Here is a 20183-nt window from a genome sequence, read left to right as displayed (position 1 = left end):
AAAAATTATTTCTTTAGCATCTATGAAAGGTAGACAGTGCACCCAGCATTGGGTATGCAACAGTAAACTGTGCAGATACAGTTTCTGCTCTGAAATTGCTTATAGTCTACTGGGGGACAAAGACCAGTAAACAGGCAACTATAAAGTAGAATTAAAAGTATGGTGATGGGGAGGGGACAGGGAGCTCTGGGTAGGTCACCAAGACTGGGGTGTGTGTTGGGGGCTGGTAGGCATCAAGGCTCAGTGGAAGAATCGCTTCTTGGCCTTTTGGCTAAGATCAAGTGAAGGCTCAGCAGAAGAGAGAACATGGAACTAGAGACTTGAGCTAAATATGTGTAGGTGCAGCCAGTGCTGTGGGAGAGTCTTGGTGGGGGTGGAAGGAAGAGAATCCCAGATGGAATGTCTAACAGCGTGTTTGTGTGAGGAGCAAAGAAGGGTTTATCATGACCAGAAGGTGGCAGGCCTCAGTGATAATGGTGGAAGGGGTTGGGGGAGAGAAATATTAAGAAATATGACTGCAGAGGTGGGTAGAGACCTGTAAATGAAGGCCTTTTAAGACTGTTGGGAAGTATATATTTTATCTTGAGGCTAGTGGGATAAAGGGCTTGGGGCAGATCTGTATTTTTTTTTTTTTTTTAAGATTTTATTTGTCAGAGAGAGAGTGCGTACAAGCAGGGGGAGTGGCAGGCAGTGGGAGAAGTGAGCTTCTCACTGAGCAGGGAGTCCGACAATGGAACTCAATCCCAGGACCCTGGGATCATGACCTGAGCCGAAGGCAGATGCTTAACTGACTGAGCCACCAAGGCATCCCAAGGCAGATTTGTATTTTAGAAACAGTCCTCTGGGATCAGGGTGAAGAATGAATTAGAAGGGTTGGTCCTGATGGAGGAGGCTGCTATAGTTATGGTGGCTTGAACTAGAGATTGATTGACCCTGATAGGTAAAGAGAAGCTAATGGATTTAAGATAATTTTGAGAGACACAAACAACAGGTTTTGGTGATGAGCTGGAAGGAAGAAATGAGAAAGATGGAAGAAACCAATATTCATGAAGAAAAAAAATAAAAATACCAAACACAGATGCTAACAAAACCATAGAATAAGAGCTATCCAGAAAGAAAATGGTGGCATGACCATGTATTCTGAGGAAGGGATAATTTCTGTGGGCTAGAAAGATCTTGGAAGGCTTCCCAGAAAAGTTAGGATGGGTGCTGGGCCTTTTATATGGGTAGGATTTGAGTGACTGGAGAGGACATTCCAGGCTGCACAATGATGCAAGTAAGATTATTGAGACGGAACAGTGTATGATTTGTTTAGCAGATGGTTTGGTCATGGTTTTTTGGGGGAGAGATGCTGAGACCTGGTTCTCCATGGTATGCAACTAAAACTTGGTGAAGGAAGGGACTGGGGAAATGCATCCCATTCCCTTCCCAGAATGGTTCAGAGTCCTTTGCGTACCCCAAGGCCACTTGTGCGGGAACCTCAAGAAGTCTATGAACCACTAGATAGCCCAGCATGACCAAAACCCCATAGATCCCAGTTTCCATCAGGAAGGAAAAACCCAAAAGTCTTCCTTCCCCAAAAGGAATGTTTTTATGTTTGTGAATCTTCTGCAGTGACCTGGATCCTCATGCTGAGAGCTATTGCCCTGGAGTGTTGCTATCCTATTTCTAGGCCTCTGCAGAGGCCTGCCTGGCAGCTTATATTGTGAGGCCTGTCAGGCCTCATCAGGGAGACTCCCTGAACCCAACACTGTGGAAAATACAGCTGTATGAGTATGTGCGTGGGGCAGCCTCTCTGGTTCTGGGGTGTAAACTCTTGCAGGACGCCATCCCCTCTCTGAGCATCCTGTACAATACCTCTAGGTACTGGCCCTAGCTTGTATGCTGATGGCTTCTTGGTCGCACCTTCTCTGGCTCAAAACCCACTGCTGTCTCCTGCTTTGACCCAGCATTGGCCCTGGGTAAGGTAAATACTGATAACCTCTAACTGACGAGCAGCACCACTTAAAGTCCTAATGCTGTGCTGGACTCTTTACTATATCAACTTTAACACTCAGAAACCTCTTGCAAAGCACACGTTATTATTTCAGTTTTACCAAAGAATACACTGAGGGATATTAAAAGACTGTCCAAGCCCACTCAGCCTAACTGTCCTCTGTCCTGTATATCCTGCATGTGAGTCAAGAAAGTCCCTGAGATAACTATGGCAGATATTACATTTTGTCCTCACAATCACCTTATCAAAATAAGTACTATTCTCTTTTTATAAATGAGAAAACTATAAATGAGACACAGAGAGCTGAAAAATTTATCCCAAGGTCACAGAGCCAGGAAGTAGTAGAGGTAGGATCCAAGCTAACTCAGCCAGCAAAGCCTCCTTTCTCCACCTCCTCAGGTATCTAAGACAGGTGAGGGTTGAACCTCCTTTCCTGAATCAAGGTTCCAATGCCAAGTAGAAAAACACAGTGATTCAGAAAAATAGTTATAGTGAAGTCATACACCCCAGTCTTGACCCACTCTTGTGTGATTCTTTTGAGGTTTTTATAGATGGGAAAACAAGAGGTCCAGAGTTGAACAAGGGCTTCATATGGCACCTGCTACCATTCTATTTTCTCAGTCCCTTCTGCCCACTCCATGCCATGTGGACATGGCCCCAGCTTGGTTGGTACCTACACCCTGCTCCTCCCCCTTCAGGCCCCAGCCTCCTGTTCAAAGGCCAATACTACTCAGCTTTCATTCAGGTTGAATGAGTCATTAAGAGTAAAACAAAGAAGAGAAGCCTACTCTCTTGCTAGATGAAATGAACCCGCCCACCTTTTGACATCTTTTTGTTCTGAAATGATGGTATGCAATGACTCAGAATTATCATACTCAAAGAGACTACTTTGTATTTTTCCTGAAAATGAAGGGACAATGTGTGAATAAACAAGATGAAATTGGCTCATGCAAGGAGGGAAGGATGACCTCCAGGAACATCAATGCAGAGTGGAGGCTGAATGAATGTACAAGAATGGGAGGGAACAGCAATTCCTTGGGGGAGAGGAGAGCAGGGAGGAAGCCTGTGTGTGGGGGCCAAGCAGCAAAGCCCTTCAAGGCCCCTCAGTGGCAAAACCTGAACAAGCAACCACCACTTCCTAAACATACTTGACCCAAAGTCGAGCACATTCTCAAGCAGTTAGAAGTAGGGGAGGAAAGACATTTTCAAAAGAGCTTGTATCTAATATCAGAGAGACTCTCCATGTCAAGTAGCCTGGCTAGTGGCAGGAGGGACTGGGAGAGGGACAGAGAGTACTGGAGCCAACCTTTAACACCATGTTTCTCTTGGGAGGAATGATCTAGTGGATGAAATATACCACAGCTTGTCCTTAAAATGTGGGGTAACTGGCCTCTTGCCTAGTAGCTTTACGTCACAGCTTGGCTCTGGGTATTGCCTAGGGCCTCTGGTTCCTGGTGGTGGGAAAAAAGGACAGAACTGGAAGCCAGAGATTTGGCACTTTCATAAGTTTAGTACTAGATGGCCTGGGGTAAAACTCTCAACCTCTCTCAGACTGTTTCCTCTGAGGAAACAGGAGGAGACTGTTACAACCTACCGCAGAGGTTGGTGGTTGGGAGGATGAAATGAAATTATGCATGAAAGAGAACTGCTCTGCTTGTATGCATGAAAGAGAACTGCTCTGCTTGTTTTAAGATACTATACAAGTGGTAGTTAGATTTAATCTATTCTGACAAGACTTGACATCAAACTAGGTATCTGAGGCCATGGGGGCATTCCATTCCATTCCTTAGCCTCTGAGAAACATGATGAGATTGGAAATACATTTTCGGAGAGTGTAAAGTTTTCTGATGAGCTTCCTTTCCTTTGCAATGAATTCCAGGCTTCCCATGGTGTTCAAAGAGCTCTGTAGGAAGCTGCTGGGGAAAACCAACCTCCATTCTGGTTGCTACAAAACTTCATTTTTGGTTGTGTCCTGTGAGTATCTCCATTTCAGTCAGTTGCACCATTACAAAGGGTGGAAAGACTTGGCAGGAAAGTGGTTTCTTGTTTCAGAGCATTAAGTTTTGATAATGTTATCATTTTGAACAGAAAAAGATCACAGAATAGCTAATAATGGCTAATATTTAAGAGCTGGAAAGAAATTAGAAAATCATGTAGTTCAACCCTAAGATTTTCTAGATGAGGACCTGAGGCCCCGCAGGGGAACTGGTTTTCCCTGGGTCTCACACTTGAGCCTGTCCTTAGAAGTCTGAGTCCTATTCATGTGCTCCTTCCCTGACTCTGGGGTCAAAAACTCAAATGTCTTCAGGGTCTAAGAAGGGCACTGGTGGGTAAAATGATAGGGAATGGTGGGATGTTCAGTTTTCTTTAAGTTTATTCTGTTTGGGGTTTGCTGAGCTACTTAAATCTATAAACATATCTCCGGCCAAATTTGGGAAATCTTCAGCCATTAATTTTTTTCAACTATTTTCTAATCTCCCATTCTTTTTCCACTCCCTTAAGAACTACAATGACACAGATGTCAGACAATTTGATATTGTTCCACAGGTCCCTTTGGCTCTATTTACTATTTTTCAAACATTTTTCTCTATGTTCTGCAGATTGGATCATTTTTATTGATCTGTCTTCCAGTCTACTGACTCTTCCCTTTGTCATTTGCATTCTGTTATCGAGCCCATCTAGTGAATTTTTTAAATTTTAGATGTTGTATTTCTTAGTTTTACAATTTCCATTTCAAAAAAGTTTCTATTTCAAATCTATTGACAATGTCTTTCTATACATTTCAAGAGTGTTTACTTTAACATCATGAAGAATGATTCCAACAATTGGTTTAAAATCTTTTTTCTTATAATTTCAACATTGTCTTACCTTTTCCTTTGAGAACTGGTCAGATTTTCCTGGTTCTTAGCACATCGGGTAATTTTGGATTATATCTTAGGTATTATATATGGAGTGTTATGTAACTCCTGTGAAAAATCAGAGCATGTTGATTTTTTTGTTTTGTTTAATTTTAGCATTTAAGCAAACCAGTTAAGTGCAGACTGTAGTTCTCTCACCTTCTGTGTGCAGAGGTTCCACTCTCAGTTCAGGTTCCAAAGACTATGCTGTGCTTTTGGGTGTATTCCACACATGCAGAATTTGGAGGTAAAGTCTAGGACTTATGCTTGTTCATACATGGAATCCCTTTCTCCCCTTCTTTCCTCTCCAGGATTTCCCTCACATTCTTCAGCTCCTAGAATCACCTTTTGCTGGTCTCCTGACCAGCAAGATGGGGCTCTTTCTCAGTAGAGCCAATAATGACATTATAGAGTTTCATTCTACTAGGCCTGCCCTCTGGATAAAATGGCAAGAGAAAAGAGAAAAAAATGAGGATTCCTCTTATACTCTTCAAATAGCAGAGGTCCTTTTTCTACATCTTTCTATCCAGAGGTACAGGTTTTTCTCTCAGGGATTTTAGGTGCCCAGGCTGCTGCTATGGCAGTGGCAGTGTAGTTTGGAAGCTGCATCTGGCTTTGAGACTGAGTTGAGAAAATATATGAGAACAAGAATTTTCCCCACATACTCTGGCTTGGAAGGACCCCCTTTCCAGGTCATTTGTCCAGAAAGATAGACTGCTTTTTATAGTTGTTGCTGTCTATGACTGCTATGCAGTGTCATGAGTCAGCTCACCCTTAGGTCAAAGTCAGGAGAAAAATTCTAAGAAACTCACTGCCACTATATTGGACATATATTGAGTTCTTCTTTCTTGCCCCAGTCCATTTGCTTTTACTTACTTTTCAGAGTCCTTAATTAATTGCTTTGTGTGTTTGTATTTTGTTCAGTGTTTAGTTGTCAATCAGTGTGAGAGAGTACAATGTCTCTCCTCCATTTGGTTGGACCTGGAAGTCTAGCCACATACTTGGAATCCATCTCTTTTACTTTTAGTTGGTGCTGCCCTAGGACTTACTGGCAGAGGCCCACTGATAGAAACAGTTGTATTTAGGAATCCTATAACCCCTGGTCTGGTGGTGCCAAGTCCCAGGAGTCTCTGCCTTATTTGGGTTGATACTTGATATAGATGTTCATTCAACAAAGGTGTATTGAATGTCCCTATGTGCTATTATCTTGGAAATACAAAAATGGCTTAAACATCATCCCTGACCTTAATGAGCTCACAATTCAGTGAAATAGCAGAAATTCGGACAAGAAATTTGGGATCCAAGTCTGAAATCTTTCTTAAGGTCTCTCATGTCCCTTGGAATGCAACATATTGTTAGAGAGCATTTCCCAGCCTGATTCTGGGGCTTTCACTTTCTAGAAAACAACTATCGAAGGATTCTCTCTCTCTTCTGATGAAAACCAATAGCAAATCACTTTCACAAAACAGTGTATAAGGTACTACTTTAAGTTTTATGAATCCTACAAAATGCCAAGATTACTCTGTGTAATAGTTTTCTTGCCTACTAAATGTAGTCTTAGAGAATACAATCAAGTTTGGGACTCCAGAACTCAAAAGGGAAATGAAGACATGAGAGGGTGTCCAGAGTAGCATTTGAAGTGGAAAAAGGATGAAATCTTATATTTAAAAAAAAAAAAAAAAGAGTGGGAGAAGCTGAGGCCATTTGCCAAGGATGAAATTCTTCATAAGGAAGATTAACTACTCCCCCTTGCCATCTCTGCTATCTTTTCTCTTTGAAAGCACTTACCTTCTCTTTCTACAACAAAGTAATGCCAGTGTGTTCAATCTGGGAAAGAGGATAAAAGGCAGGAGAAAGAACAGGGGTCAGCTGTTTAGCTAGCACAAATAGGTGCCATACACCACATCAACAAGAGTGTTCTGTGTATTAGTTATCTTACCATTGTCACAACAATCCAGCATGCCTTTGTGATAAGCTTTGTGATGCCTACATGGTCCACAGGGAGACAAACTAAAGGGCGATGTGATTTTCTCAGTCTCCATTTCCCTAACAAGGAAAATGTATTCCTTGTTGGGAAAATGTAGACTGGAACCTAGGTATCCCGAGTACAGGTTCTATTTTCTCCACTGCACCAGCCTTTAGACTTTGGGGTCTGAAAGTTTCCCTTCTCACACCACAAGAGCCACAGAGGTTTTCTGTGTGACATATGGGTACTTCTGAGGAGTATGGGGAAGAGATACCAATAGTGGGATCTGAGGCTCACAAGAGAGAAAGAAGTCCACTGGGAAGCCAGACTGCAAGTTCCCCAGACCTGTATTTCCTTGGAGTATTATTCAGGCAAGTGCACATTTCCCTCTCTCAAAAATAAAAAAGGTCAGAAACTGACCATGAGACAAAGGAAGTAAAGGTGAGGTAAGGGTGGCATCATTTTCCAGGACCTCTTCTTCTGACTAGGAAAGTGATTTGGAGATGGAGGAGGGATTGCTTAGTGAGGAGTAGCAGCAGCAGGGCGGTGGAATCATCCCTAGTTCCCACTGAAGTTCTCAATGAGTCATGAGCTGATTCTCTAAAAATGTCACTGTGAGCTCACATACAATTATATTTCTCTGCAAAGAGAAAGGAATGTTGCCTGAGACCACTGGTCCCCACCAAACAAACTGGATGTTGACCAAAATCTTAGGAGGTTTGTGACATCAATAAATTCCCTAGAGAAGTAACACATCTTTTGCATTTTTCCATATATTATATTTTGAATGTCATCTTTCTGTCTGCTTTCCCCCTGCCATGGTTGGGTCCTTATCACTTTTGCCATAAACTCCCAATAGGCTCTCTGCCACCAATCTAAACAAACACAATTTGCCATGGATCTTCAAAAAACATTTGCTTTTGTTGGGTCCAGAAGACTTCAGTGGCTTTCCACTGTACATAGGAAAAGCCTAGACTCAGTAATATTTTCCAAACATCTCCCCTACTTCCTTTTACATGAATCCTACCTTCAAGCTAACTGATTTACTTATTGCTACACAAATATGCCTAGACTCTTCCAACCTTCCCAACTTTTCCCTGCCTTATGCCAACCCCCCCCCCCTTTTCAGTCCTCACCACTGATGGGAGATCACTCCTCCTTCAAAGATGGGCTGGTCACCTAGACTCTAGGCAATTCTTCCTTCCCCTGCAATTATACCTTTGATTATCTGGGCTCCTTGTGCCACGTTTAATCATCCTGTATTGTTAATTGTCTTTAGATGTCTGTAATTTCCTTCCACCTGCGGATGTGACAGTACAATGCCATATTTTTCTCATAGAATAGGCACTTGATATTCTATTGCAAAATTTACTAGAGATTTAAAATTTCATAGGAAGATAACTTTGTCATTAAAAATAGTTTACTATTTAAAAAAATAGTTTACTATTTTCAGTGACGACTTAGGGTTCTTGAGATGGCAGAAGAAAAAGAGATGAAGGGATTTCTTTGTAAAAATTATTTGTCCTTCTTTTTTTTTTTTTTTTAAAGATTTTATTTATTTATTTGACAGAGAGAGATCACAGGTAGGTAGAGAGACTGGCAGAGAGAGAGAGAGAGAGAGAGGGAAGCAGGCTCCCCGCTGAGCAGAGAGCCCGATGTGGGACTCGATCCCAGGACCCTGAGATCATGACCTGAGCCGAAGGCAGCGGCTTAACCCACTGAGCCACCCAGGCGCCCCTTATTTGTCCTTCTTATGTATATTATATAACCACTGATTATTTCCAGTGTTAAAGAAATAGTCCCTCGGGACTTTCTAAAATGATTCAAACTTTGAAATGATTCACCAGTGTGACAAAGAAGAAAATCAAATATTGGCTCCTTTGAAGGGAAAAATAAACTGGCTACACCTTATTTCAATATTTTGAAAGAACTGAAATGCACCATAAAATGCAAGAGTACGCTTTTGTCTCTTTGGTAGGAAGTAACAACATGAAAGAAAGTGCTAGGAAACAACTAAATTTCAGGAAAGAAACTTGCCAAGTTTCATAGTACAAAAATTACGTATTTGCCTTTGAATGAAACACACTTTTGACATCTCCCCAGGATATAAACATCATCTCCTTTCCACTGGTCTCTTCTTGGGCAAGAAAAGTCATAGAGCCGAAGCCAGCACCACTCACCTGAGCATTCCTCTTGAGAAGGAAAGTCTCACGGGTTTTGCTCCTATCACGGGTATCCTTGAAGTAGGCAGAGCTTTTTTGCCTGACTTTATACTTCAGCACGTCTCACTGACTGACCAGCTGACCAGAATGTTTTTTGTTCCCCAGTTTCTCTACGGAAACTAGGGCTCTAGATCTTACCTCCTCTCCTGTCTTCACCATTTATTCTTTCTTTACCTACTGAACTAGTTTTCTGTTGCTACATAACATATTACCACCAACTTAAGAGGCTGAAGATGCATAAATTTAAAGGTGCCTGGGTGGCTCAGTGGGTTAAGCTTCTGCCTTCAGCTCAGGTTGTGATCTCAGGGTCCTGGGACTGAGCACTGCATCAGGCTCTCTGCTCAGTGGGAAGCCTGCTCCCTCCTCTCTCTCTGCCTGCCTCTCTACCTTCTTGTGATCTCTCTCTTTGTCAAATAAAATCTTTAAAAAAAAAAAAAAAAGACAGCATAAATTTATTATCCCACGTGGGCACAGGTACGGGATAGCTGCTCAGGGTCTCCTCAGGCTGGAATCAAGGTGTTGGCCAAGGTTGCCATCTCACTTGAGGCTTAGGGTTTTCTTCCAAGCTCACTGCTTGTTCAATTCATTTCCAACTCTTAGAGGCCACATGCTCTTCCTAGCCACATGATTTTCTCCACAACATGGCAGATTTTTCCTCAAAGTCAACAGGAGAGCCTATATTCTGCTTAGAACCACTGACTTCTGGTAAGGCCTATACACTTTTATATCACTTGCTAAGTTCAGGCCCAGGATAATTGTCCTTTTAATTTATTTAAAGTCAATTGATTAGGGACTTTGATTACATCCATAAACCCTCTTTATTGTATAAGGTAACATAATCACAAGCGTGAAATTACATCTTCACAAGTCCTGCTTACTGTCCTGGAAAGAGGATTCTACAGGGGTTTGGAATCTTGGGGAGCTGAATTCCACCTACTATAGAATTACAGTATAATTATAATTCCACCAACTATATCTACCCCCCCGCCCCCGCATGTTCTCAGTCCATGGGACTCAGTCTTCCAATTAACAATTCAGCAGAATAGGTCCCAGGTAAGTCCCTTCATCATTCCTGAGCCCTTCTCTTGAAGTAGCTTCCTGGTTCTTCTCTCTGGGTCTGCACCCCCAGATCCTCTCCCATTGACCCCTCCCCAATATACCTGAAGAATTAATGTAAGTGTCCCCTTCTTTGTGACCCTCTTCCCTTATTTATTTCCCACCGTCTTTCACCAAGCAAAATTAGGATCTTTCTGTGCTCCCTAACACCCTGTATTGACCTCTGGGCTAACAGTCATCTGCTTTACTGTCACCTTGGCATAGCTGCCTCTCCTTTTGGTTCTTAAGTGTCTTTAGGGAAGGGATCTATCATGTCCATTTTTATCATATCAGAGCAAAAGTGCAGTAAAAGGCACATACAAAGGTGCTTTGTAAAGGTTAGAGAAAGAATGGAAGGAAAGCCTAACAACAGTCCAGCATAAAGTATGTGGGGATTCAGGGGACATTGTCAGCTGGCTCAGAGCATGGGTGCGTGAAGACCACAGTGGAGGGCAGTGAGCAGCACCCAGTGCTTCATGTGTCAAGTTCATAGTGTCTGACTTTGGTTTTGAGACATTCTGAAGCATATGACTATGTTCTCCATTCATCCCTGCTAGCTGAATTTTTCCTAGACATATGACATAGGCCATGACCTTACGGTTTTCTCAGCAATCTTCCAAAACCCAAAATTCTCCTGTAATGCACTGAAGAGTTGGTACTCACAGGTGATGTTCTACATTGAAAGGAAGAAAAGCGGTTTCTTGGAGTAGTACACTATTTTTTTTTTAAATTGTATTTATTTGACAGAGAGAGAGAGCATAAGCAGTGGGAGCAGCAGAGGGAGAGAGAGAAACAGGCTCCCCGCTGAGCAGCCCAATGCAGGGCTCAATCCCAGGATCCTGGAATCATGACTTGAGCAGAAGGCAGACACTTAACCCAATGAGCCACCCAGGTGCCCCATAAACTATTTTGAATTAAAATCCTAAAGCTCAAGTTACAGAGTTCTTTGCATTTATCTTCTTAAAAATAAACTTTAGGGGCTCCTGGGTGGCTCAGTTGGCTAAGCATCCAATTCTTACATTTGGCTCAGGTCACAATCTCACAGGTTGTGAGATAGAAACCCACCTGGGGCTCCATGCTCAGGAGGGAGTTGGCTTGATGACTCTCCCCACTGCCTCTCCCCCCACTTGTGTGCACTCTCTCTAAAATAAATAAATCTTTACAAATAAATTCTAAAAACCTGAATATTTTGCAAAGAATTTTCTCTTAAAGGAGACACAGAAGAAATGCCATGTCATTGAGAATTTCACAGCTTATGGTTATCTTACAAGACTTTCTAAGAGTGGTAACTCCATCTCCAATCTACTTTTCTCTCTAAAAGAAATACAAATTTAACTATGGAGGTAACATTTGGAAAATGTGGAAAATGTAAAGGAAATAAACAGTCTTCATAATCTGACCACCCCCTGAAAACTATTAACATGATTTGGTTTGGGAAAAAAATGGAGAGTTTTACTCCTGGAAAGGACTGCTGTCTCTATTCAATACTTCGCAGCAAACATTAACCTTAGGGACGCTGTGTGGAGGAGAAACACAAGTCATGTAAAGGTGATTTTATTTGGCAAGATTTACTTCCTGGCTAGCACCGAAAGGAAGAAGAACAAGGAGAAAGCACTGGTTTCCATAAACCCCTAAGACAAGGAATGCACTGTGCAAATCCAGCACCAAGGAGAGCACCAAGTGGGACCTTCAGCTCAATTTTATGGACACTTGCATATGTCTTCCAACCCAGAAAAACAGCAAAAGCGTTATTTGTTAAATCATTAAGTAAATACAATTTCAATATTTAATTTAAGCCAAGCTGTCTTTAGAACACACTTAGGGTTTCTAATAAGTTCTCCATCTCCCATCCTATATTTTTTCTACCTGACCTCACATTTCTGGACTTTTCTGTTACAGAGCACTGAGACACTAAAAGCACTATCTATCACCACTATCACCCTCTCCATCCCCAACTTTTTCATTTGAACATGAATGCTGAACCCTGCTCTTTCCTTTGCATTTGTTGCTTTGCAGGATTCATGCATTGCCTATGACCCTGAGCCCTACATATCTACTCACTGCCTGGGATCTTTAGGCTCCTAGGGGACATTTCCTTTTACTGACCTATCAACAACTCAAAGTTGAATTTTTCATCAGGTCTCTCTTCAACACGGACCCTCTCTCCCCTCTCGTTTCCTCCCATCTAACCAACTCCATTTGTCAGTCTTTTAGGAGGACCCTCTCTTCAGTCACTGGCCATTCCCTGTGCATACATAACTTGCTGGTTTTTACCTCCTTATCTTTGTTCAGACTGTTTCCACCATCAGGGAAGCAGAGATTTCAAAATCTCCATTGACACTTCAGAAATTCTAACAAAATTTATCTACATCTATACCTGGTACCTCCAAGCATTTATGTGCTTATACTGGGCTATGTGTCTATGTTGTTTATGTTCTTGACTTATTAGTACTGACATTAATCATTATAACTTATTTAAGGGCTACTTTGTGCTAGGAGATCTTTTTAAAAGAAACATAGGCAGAAAGAGAAGAAAAGTAGCTCAGAATACTAAACGGCTATGACTCGACAGGTATCAAGATGTAGCTCTCCCAATCCCCCAAATTCTTTCCTTGCCCAACCTGTCATACCTAAATCCTCTAATAAGAGGGCATGTCATTGGGAACTAAATGTTTTCACCCTCCCCTCCTTCAGCACTCCCCCAACCCCATCCCATCCCACCCCTACTGTTGAGTGCAAAGACTTCTGGGAGCAGTAACATTCTAAGCTGTTAACAGCGAAAGCCTTCACAGAGAATTCTCCTCACAGTGACAGTTAGCTGAAGATAGTGAATGGGAGAGGTCCTTCAGGAATGGATTGGGAGTGAGAATGGAAGAGGAAAGTAAATAACCAGCTTTATGAAGAGGTAGACCCCAGGCCCATGTTCCTCCCAACCTACTGAAAGAGTGTGTTGTGCCATGTTTAGAGCCTCACTCCTTCCTCAGCCATTCCTGCATACCTCCAAGAGTGATCACTGGGCTCAGCCCCACAGGGGACCCAGAGATGAATCAGACATGGATCCTGCCCTCGAGGAGCTCACTGTCTAGTGGTAGAAAAGTGCCAAGTACCATAGCAAAGCCAATTCCAAGGGCCATGGGGCTTCAGAAGAGAGAAAGATGCAGGCTGGTCATCAAGGAAGGCCTGCTAGAAGAGGTTGCATTTGAGCTGGACTTAGGAAGGTGACAGGGAACTTTCCACAGGCAGAGATTGGAGGTGGTGCTAGTTATGGTGATGGACACCTTCAGTCCAAGACTGTGATCTGAAGGTGGGGGTAGGTAGTTGGAGAAAGTTAGGAAAAAGCCAAGGAGACTCTGGGTGTTTTCACCAGTAAGGACACCAGGAATGACACTTTACCTGCTTTCACATTTTGCCCAATGTTGTCCAGATGAAAATAGGTATTATTTATTTATAGGGAGTAATGGCTGAAAGTTGAGAACTCGGCTGGAATGACAAGTGCTCTCTGAGAGTGGTTAGTTTGACCCCTCAGTCCCATTATTCTATGAGTCTGTGTTTGGAGGGAGAGCCAGTGATACACCTCTGGGCCTAGGCAAGGTCTCTTAGTGAATGCCCTCAAGCAAGCAATGATACTTCACAGTAGAATGGGAGACAGGACCCCAAAGAGTGAATATGATCAGAACAGTTCACTTGAATTTGCCAGAGTATCAGGTTGATGTTTAGTTCATGTCTGCCAATAGAAAGAGTATGGGTACATGTTTTGAAGAGTGTAGGCAGAAATGAGAAAGAGGAGGACTGGAGTTGACATGGGTAGAGAGGAGTTGATAATAAATTACTTGATGAGAACCAAAAAAAAAAAAACACCAAAACAAAAGGTAGAGAAGGGGCAACTGAATGATAAGATAAAAGGGGAAACTTACTTAAGAAGTCCACACTTAAATATTTAATTCAGTTCTCACCCCTACCCCGCCGCTTTGTTGCTTGCTGTTTTAGAATTTTAGCTCTACCATTTTGTAGAGACTACAGAGGGATCTTGCGAAAATTTTTCTTTGGCAGGGAAATCATTACCCAAAACATTACTCCTTTAAAAATGTTTGTACAACCTCCAAGAACAATTTTTAATCTTTCATAGCATAATACCTTTTGGACTTTGGTTTTCAAGCCCAGATATAACCAGTATCTCCCCAGGATTCTAGTCATTCCCAGTGAGCTGAATTTAGTCAGCAGTAACCATAGCCTTGGAAGAAAAAGCAACCCAATGATACGTGATAGAAGAGAAGTTGGCAGATAAATTAGGTCTAGTCAACCAAAGAATGAGGAGCACAAGACTCAGACCTGAGAGAATAGTAGCATACCTTGGATGGCGGCATTAAAAAAAAACAAAAAAAGGAAGGCATAGTGGGTTAGTCAGAGAAGGGTCAGCATGCAGATCTATGGTTCCTGATCCTAAGAATCCTCTGGTGGGAGGAGGAGACATTCATTCTCTGCTTGATCTTTTATACACATGGCTGGGGGGGTGGGGAGGATCCTTGACCTTAAGAGATGTAGCCCTACCATCCAGCATGAGGTGAACCCTGCTTCTGGTCAACCCAGGATCTAAAAGGCTAAATTGACCTAATTTGGAAAGGAAGCTTTGTGCCCTCTAAGTTTTATGCTTAATGTCTACCATTGTTGGGCAAGAACTATCATACAATAGTGCAGATTATCTCAGTATTATCAGACACTGGGAGGCAAATGACAAGGGGCAACATGGCCAACTCGACTACTTGGAGTCAGATTGGCAATTTGCCAAGTATGAGAAATTGCCTTTGGGGATATGCCCACATGAATTTTTTCAGCCTCTAAATTCAGTCTTTCTAGCCTTTGCCTTCTGTCAGTTGCCTTAAAAGGCCAGCTTTTCTATACCCATTCTATTCCCAACCCAAGCAAATTAACCCTTACTGTGGCAGGTCCCTTTGGATCTGATTTCTCTTCTGACAGTTTCCCCCTGGTCCAATTGAATTATCTCTCCTAGGGAGGTGATTTCCTTTCTTAGCTTTCTGCTCACTTCTCTTCACCTCTTTCTCCTTCCTGCCATTTCTCTGATCACACTTTGCTGGCCTTCAGTCTTATTGGTGTCCAATTTGTCCCCTACAATTGTTTTCTCTTTCTGGGGTTGATGATTTTCTTAAGGGAAATGTTCTTTTAAGGAATTGTTCTTTCTTAAGGGAAATATGCTTTTAAACAAACAAACAAAACACAATAGTTTTACTAACAGGGAACTTCAATCATTTGATACACTAAAAAGGCCCCGAAGAGGAATGTAATGTGGTGGAAATACTCTTCATTGAAGGAGGGAAAAGCAGCAGGAGCTGGTTTCCAGTGTAGGGCTAGAGGAGGAGCTGGGTGGTAGTACTGCTCAGACTCTGCAAGTGGCACCGGAGGGCCAGAGCTTCAAGCCTCACAGCTGTGGTGGAGACAGGCTTTTTAGGGTTTTATTCTTGAAAGTCTCTGACTATTGGTGGAGTGAAATTGGCTCCTTAATGCTGTCACATGTGACTCAAACCTCTTTCTAGTGCACCTGATCATTTGCTTCAGAGATGTTTTCCCATGAAAAGAGCTGAAAAGCACCATAGTGATTTCTAGAGAGTCTTAGCTCTCAAAGATAAGCTAACAGGCTATTTGTGGCCCTTCTGGTTAGTTGTGGTTTGGGGTACAAGCATAGAACACTCAGTAACTTATGTAGAAAAATGTTGGAAGACTCCAAAGAAGCATAGACAGGGAGGAAGTCAGCTGAGTTCAGATCATAGAGTTTCCTTTTAAAGACTACCTAGGGGTTAATTCCCTCTCAAAACCCTCTGAATTTCCACAAAGAAATGGGTTTAAAGAGTTGCTCAAACTGGGCTCAGCACTCTTCAGAGGGCTAACTGACACACTCAAAGAGCATCTTTGTGGTGGGGAGATCCCTCTTGCCTCATCAGCTGCTCTTCCACCCTCCCTGCTGCTCGGATTGGCTCTGCAGTCTATTGCCTTCACACAGAAGCAGCTGCATAACCGTAGGCCCTCCCATCTCTACTTCTGCTGATGAAATTTTACCTCTCCTCTGGCTCAGCTCAAACATCACCTCCTCTGCAGAACCTTTCAAGAGTGTCCCTTTGGTAGTCAACATTTTCTTCTCTGGCTCAACAAACATTTGGGCAGTCCCCTAGACCCTAAAACCTGGACAGTATGTTAGCAAAGGTCTTTTCTCCCTCCCCTAGGCTGTAAACTATCAAAGAAAGGAAGATTATTGAGCCCCAACAACATCATGATAAAGCTGGGAAAGTTGGGACTTATTTTTCAGCCATTAAGTTCCTATAAAGGGCCTTCTCCTTGCTCTCTCTCTGTGGAGAAGTACCTAAAAGAGTTCCTCATGGCCTTGTCTTTGCAAAGGCACAGTCAGGTCTGCAGAAGAAGGATCTGAGCAGCTGTGGCAAGGAAACCCTGACCACATGACCCATCTTTTTCATTCTCCAGCTGACCTGATCAAAGGCCACTTTAGAAATAGCTCTGCCCTAAGAGCCACTAAGAGTCATGGGGGCAGGAGTGGAGGAGGAAAGACAAATGTCAGAATTCTTGGATGATCCTGTGTAGCAGCAACTGGCCAACAGGGGGATGAGAATGGGTGACAGAGCCTTTCACCTTTAAGGTCAGCAGCATGCTGGGCTGCAGGGTCAAGAGGCCAGAACATCTGTCAGCTGGGCAGCGGCTACTGTGAATGAATTGCCTTTGTTTTGTTGGGGCGGGGATGAGTGTGTGTTTATTTGCTCAACAGAAAGCCATGTAAACCAGGGATCAAAAGGAAGCCCTGGTGATGGCAAGAAGCCCAGTTGCCATCAGACAGCAGATGCCACCAACAATGGAAAAGAATACATGGGAAACTCAGTAGCAAGGGTCCTCTGTTCTGGCAGAGGCCCCTTGCCTCTCTAAGAAACCTTCTGAGGCAGAGGACTGAGGGATCAGAAAGTGGCTTTGTTGGTTCCAAGAAACCCTAAAGCGATGGAGCTGGCCAATGGGGGCCAGCCACCTTCTTTCCTAACTTCCCATTAACCATGTGAACAAGCTTACATTTGCAGTCAGCTCAGGACTTGTTTTCTAATTTAAGAAAAATAGTAATCCATTATCCTAGGGATGATTCTTTGCCCCCAAACCAATTCCTTTTTCTCACTTTCTCAGCAACAGCTAAAGTGAGATAATGATCATTAGTACTTGAACAATTTCTGAGTCAACATACTAACCATGCTAAGAGTTACTGAGAAAGCAAGGGTTCAAGGTTTTAGAAGCAAATGATGCATAAGATGGGCATGGAAGGAAATGTTCTGGACTACTGCTCAAGAAAGGAATCCCTTGAATTTCATCATAGAATGCTCAAGAAAGGAATCCCTTGAATTTCATCATAGAAATGGCAGAGCTGGAAGAGTCCTTAGAAACCATCTATTCCGTTTTTCCTGTCTCTAGCTAGGCATCTACTTCCTTTTTACTAATGAGAAAGTAAAGTAGATGGTAGTCAGGGATGAGACACTGTGTCAGGAGATGAGCCAGAGGGAGAAACTACATCTTCCTGATTCCCACCTGATCTTTCCACAAAGACAATGTTTCTGGATTCTTTTATGATAATTTTTATGATAAGTACCAACTTTTAAAAACACATGGCTCATGACACATCTCCAACTAAACACCTTATCATAATATGCACCATGAAGTAGCGACATCACTACTTTTAATCATCACCCAAGGTCATAAATGGTAATGAAATGTCAATGTATTTTGTCAACATAACAATTGAAACAGTTACACTTAATTTTTCATGGCATAGGCTCCATTAGAGTTTGAATTACTCTATAGGTTCTAAAAACGATAAATAAGCCAAAAATGCAAAGTAACTTTAATGTCATTATGGCATTAAATCTCAGCTTATAGTCAGTGGACAGATAACCTTATATTATACCATCAGCTGGGACATAACCCAAATCAGTAAGGAAGGACCATTTGATTCTGTGCTATCCCAAACAGTAGCTGCATCCCAGCTTGGTGGGTCCTCCTTGTTTCTTAGGCAGTTCTCTCCACCTCCTGTTTTGCTCTCTGAGGTCAGTTCTATGACTAGAGGCAAGGATCTTAGAAGATTCTTCCTCTGCCTTGAAATCGTTCTTCAAGGCCAGCTCAAATGTCTTCTCTGTGAAGCTTTCCTGGGTTCCCCCACCTCCATTTCCCAGAGTGACCCAAATTATCCCCTGTTCTCATGCTCTCCTGCCACCCTTACACAATGTCCCTTATAGTCATAGCATAAGGTGACTCTGATAGGTCTCCACTAGCCCTAGGTGCATTCTTGTTTGTAATTCCTGGTCTTTCAGCTTCAAAGGCTACTATGAAAATGTTTAGTGCTAATTGGTAAAACTGGGATTCCCACAAGGTCTGTTTCACCAGAAATAAGATGCCACTCCTGGGGTGGACAATGAACAGGGAGATAAGAGAAGGGAGCTGTCAAGGGGAGCCATTTGCAGGAAAGCCTTGTTGAAATCGTGGAGGTTGAGGTGGACTATGAAAGCCTGGGCCTTGGAAGTGATCTCTGAGTCATTAGAGAGAAGCCCTTCTGGGAGGGGACTAAAGAGTTGCAGCAGGAGTTCTGAGTGATACAATTAGGAAGGCATTAAACATTTGAGGCAACAGCCATTATTATAAAGGAGGAAATGGCTCTCTATGTACCAGCCCATAGGCCAACCTTGGTGGCCCAAGGCTGCTACTGTTTGGCTTGAGGCTTGCCTATGAGGAATGATCCTGAGCCAGGAGCAAGTAGAGATGGGAGAGGGACACTTGGGGATTTGAAGCCTGGGCCTCTCTCATCTTGGCACTGCTGCTGGCTGGTTGTGTGGCTTTGGGCACAGGGCCTCAGACAGACTAATCCAGAAGAGATGACAAAAAGGAATTCTAAAGTTCCTTCCAGGCTTAAAGGTCTGGGATCTTAGGACTGCATAACCTGGATGTCTACCACTACCACAAACCTGTTCATTGGTGTCTCTGGAAGGAGGTGTACACAAAAGTCGTCACCTGGTCCTTTTGGAAACCACTGAGTCAAAAAGACTTGGTTTCTCACTCATCTTTAAGGTGATCCTCAAAGGAAGTAATTCTCATTTCAACTGAAACACTGGCATGAGGTTGTAAGTCCTAACCAGGGAGATGAAACCAGAAATGCTTTTTCTTGGGCTCCCCAAAATAGTTCATTTAAAATAACCATTTTCGGGCGCCTGGGTGGCTCAGTGGGTTAAGCCGCTGCCTTCGGCTCAGGTCATGATCTCAGGGTCCTGGGATCGAGTCCCGCATCGGGCTCTCTGCTCAGCAGGGAGCCTGCTTCCCTCTCTCTCTCTGCCTGCCTCTTCATCTACTTGTGTTTTCTCTCTGTCAAATAAATAAATAAATAAATAATCTTAAAAAAATAATAATAAAATAAAATAAAATAACCATTTTCTAAAACTCTATTTTAGAGGCATATAAACCTTCGTTTCAGAACAATTACTCTCAATAATTTATTTCACAAACAGGAACATGAAAAATGAATGGTGGTGGTGGCAGAAGGAGGACTCACAAGGAATAGCATTGTTTTCTTTTGCTAAGTAAAGACTTGGAGGGAAAAATCAAACTCTGATCTACTATCATCATTTTGTGTTCAGCAAATAACATATCAATACCAAAAAAGTAGAGGATTTAGTCTCAGCATAAAGGACAGTCCTTCGCATTGAATTGAGCTTATATAAAAAGAACCTCATTTCAGTGAGAAGTTTACTGTGGAAGGACACTGGTCCATGAATTGGCTCCAAGGATCACCAGTTGAGAGACGATAGTGTGCACCATCTTGACTTGGAAGAGGGGTACTCGTGAAAGCGTGTCAAATCTACATCCATTCTTTTCTTTTTCAAATCCTCTAATCTCAGAGGAAGAATGTACTTAATTTCTGCTCCTCAGATTCTTTCTCTCAAGGCCCTTTCTACCATAAGTCCTAC

At 42.6% G+C, this 20183-nt stretch overlaps 1 protein-coding gene and 1 long non-coding RNA gene across 8 annotated transcripts in view; one reads left to right on the top strand and one right to left on the bottom strand.

Moving 5' to 3' along the window:
• Nucleotides 1–20183, top strand: part of LOC116591066 (aromatase) — a 108256-nt gene that overhangs the window by 2330 nt on the left and 85743 nt on the right. The window contains exon 2 of one of the 5 annotated variants that reach the window (XM_032343723.1): nucleotides 1864–1961. The exons of 1 other annotated variant lie outside the window; for it this stretch is intronic. The gene's annotated coding sequence lies outside the window, so the exon portion shown is untranslated. Of the gene's footprint in view, nucleotides 1–1863; nucleotides 1962–9681; nucleotides 9787–10092; nucleotides 10135–13047; nucleotides 13082–20183 lie in introns of those variants that run through there. 3 more of the 5 variants (XM_032343722.1, XM_032343725.1, XM_032343719.1) reach the window with 3 other exon arrangements.
• The window catches only part of LOC116591068, a 34100-nt gene that overhangs the window by 2131 nt on the left and 11786 nt on the right, over nucleotides 1–20183 (bottom strand). Inside the window, exons 1-3 of one of the 3 annotated variants that reach the window (XR_004285830.1) lie at nucleotides 12451–12883; nucleotides 5053–5329; nucleotides 4865–4962 (exon numbers count right to left, since the gene is read on the bottom strand). The exons of 1 other annotated variant lie outside the window; for it this stretch is intronic. This is a non-coding gene — a long non-coding RNA (uncharacterized LOC116591068). Of the gene's footprint in view, nucleotides 1–4864; nucleotides 4963–5052; nucleotides 5330–6681; nucleotides 6823–12450; nucleotides 12884–20183 lie in introns of those variants that run through there. One more of the 3 variants, XR_004285831.1, reaches the window with a different exon arrangement.

Source organism: Mustela erminea, chromosome 5, assembly GCF_009829155.1.
Source record: "Mustela erminea isolate mMusErm1 chromosome 5, mMusErm1.Pri, whole genome shotgun sequence".
NCBI lineage: Eukaryota > Metazoa > Chordata > Mammalia > Carnivora > Mustelidae > Mustela > Mustela erminea.
The sequence above is the reverse complement of the archived record's forward strand: the minus strand, read 5'-3'. Positions and strand labels throughout refer to the sequence as shown.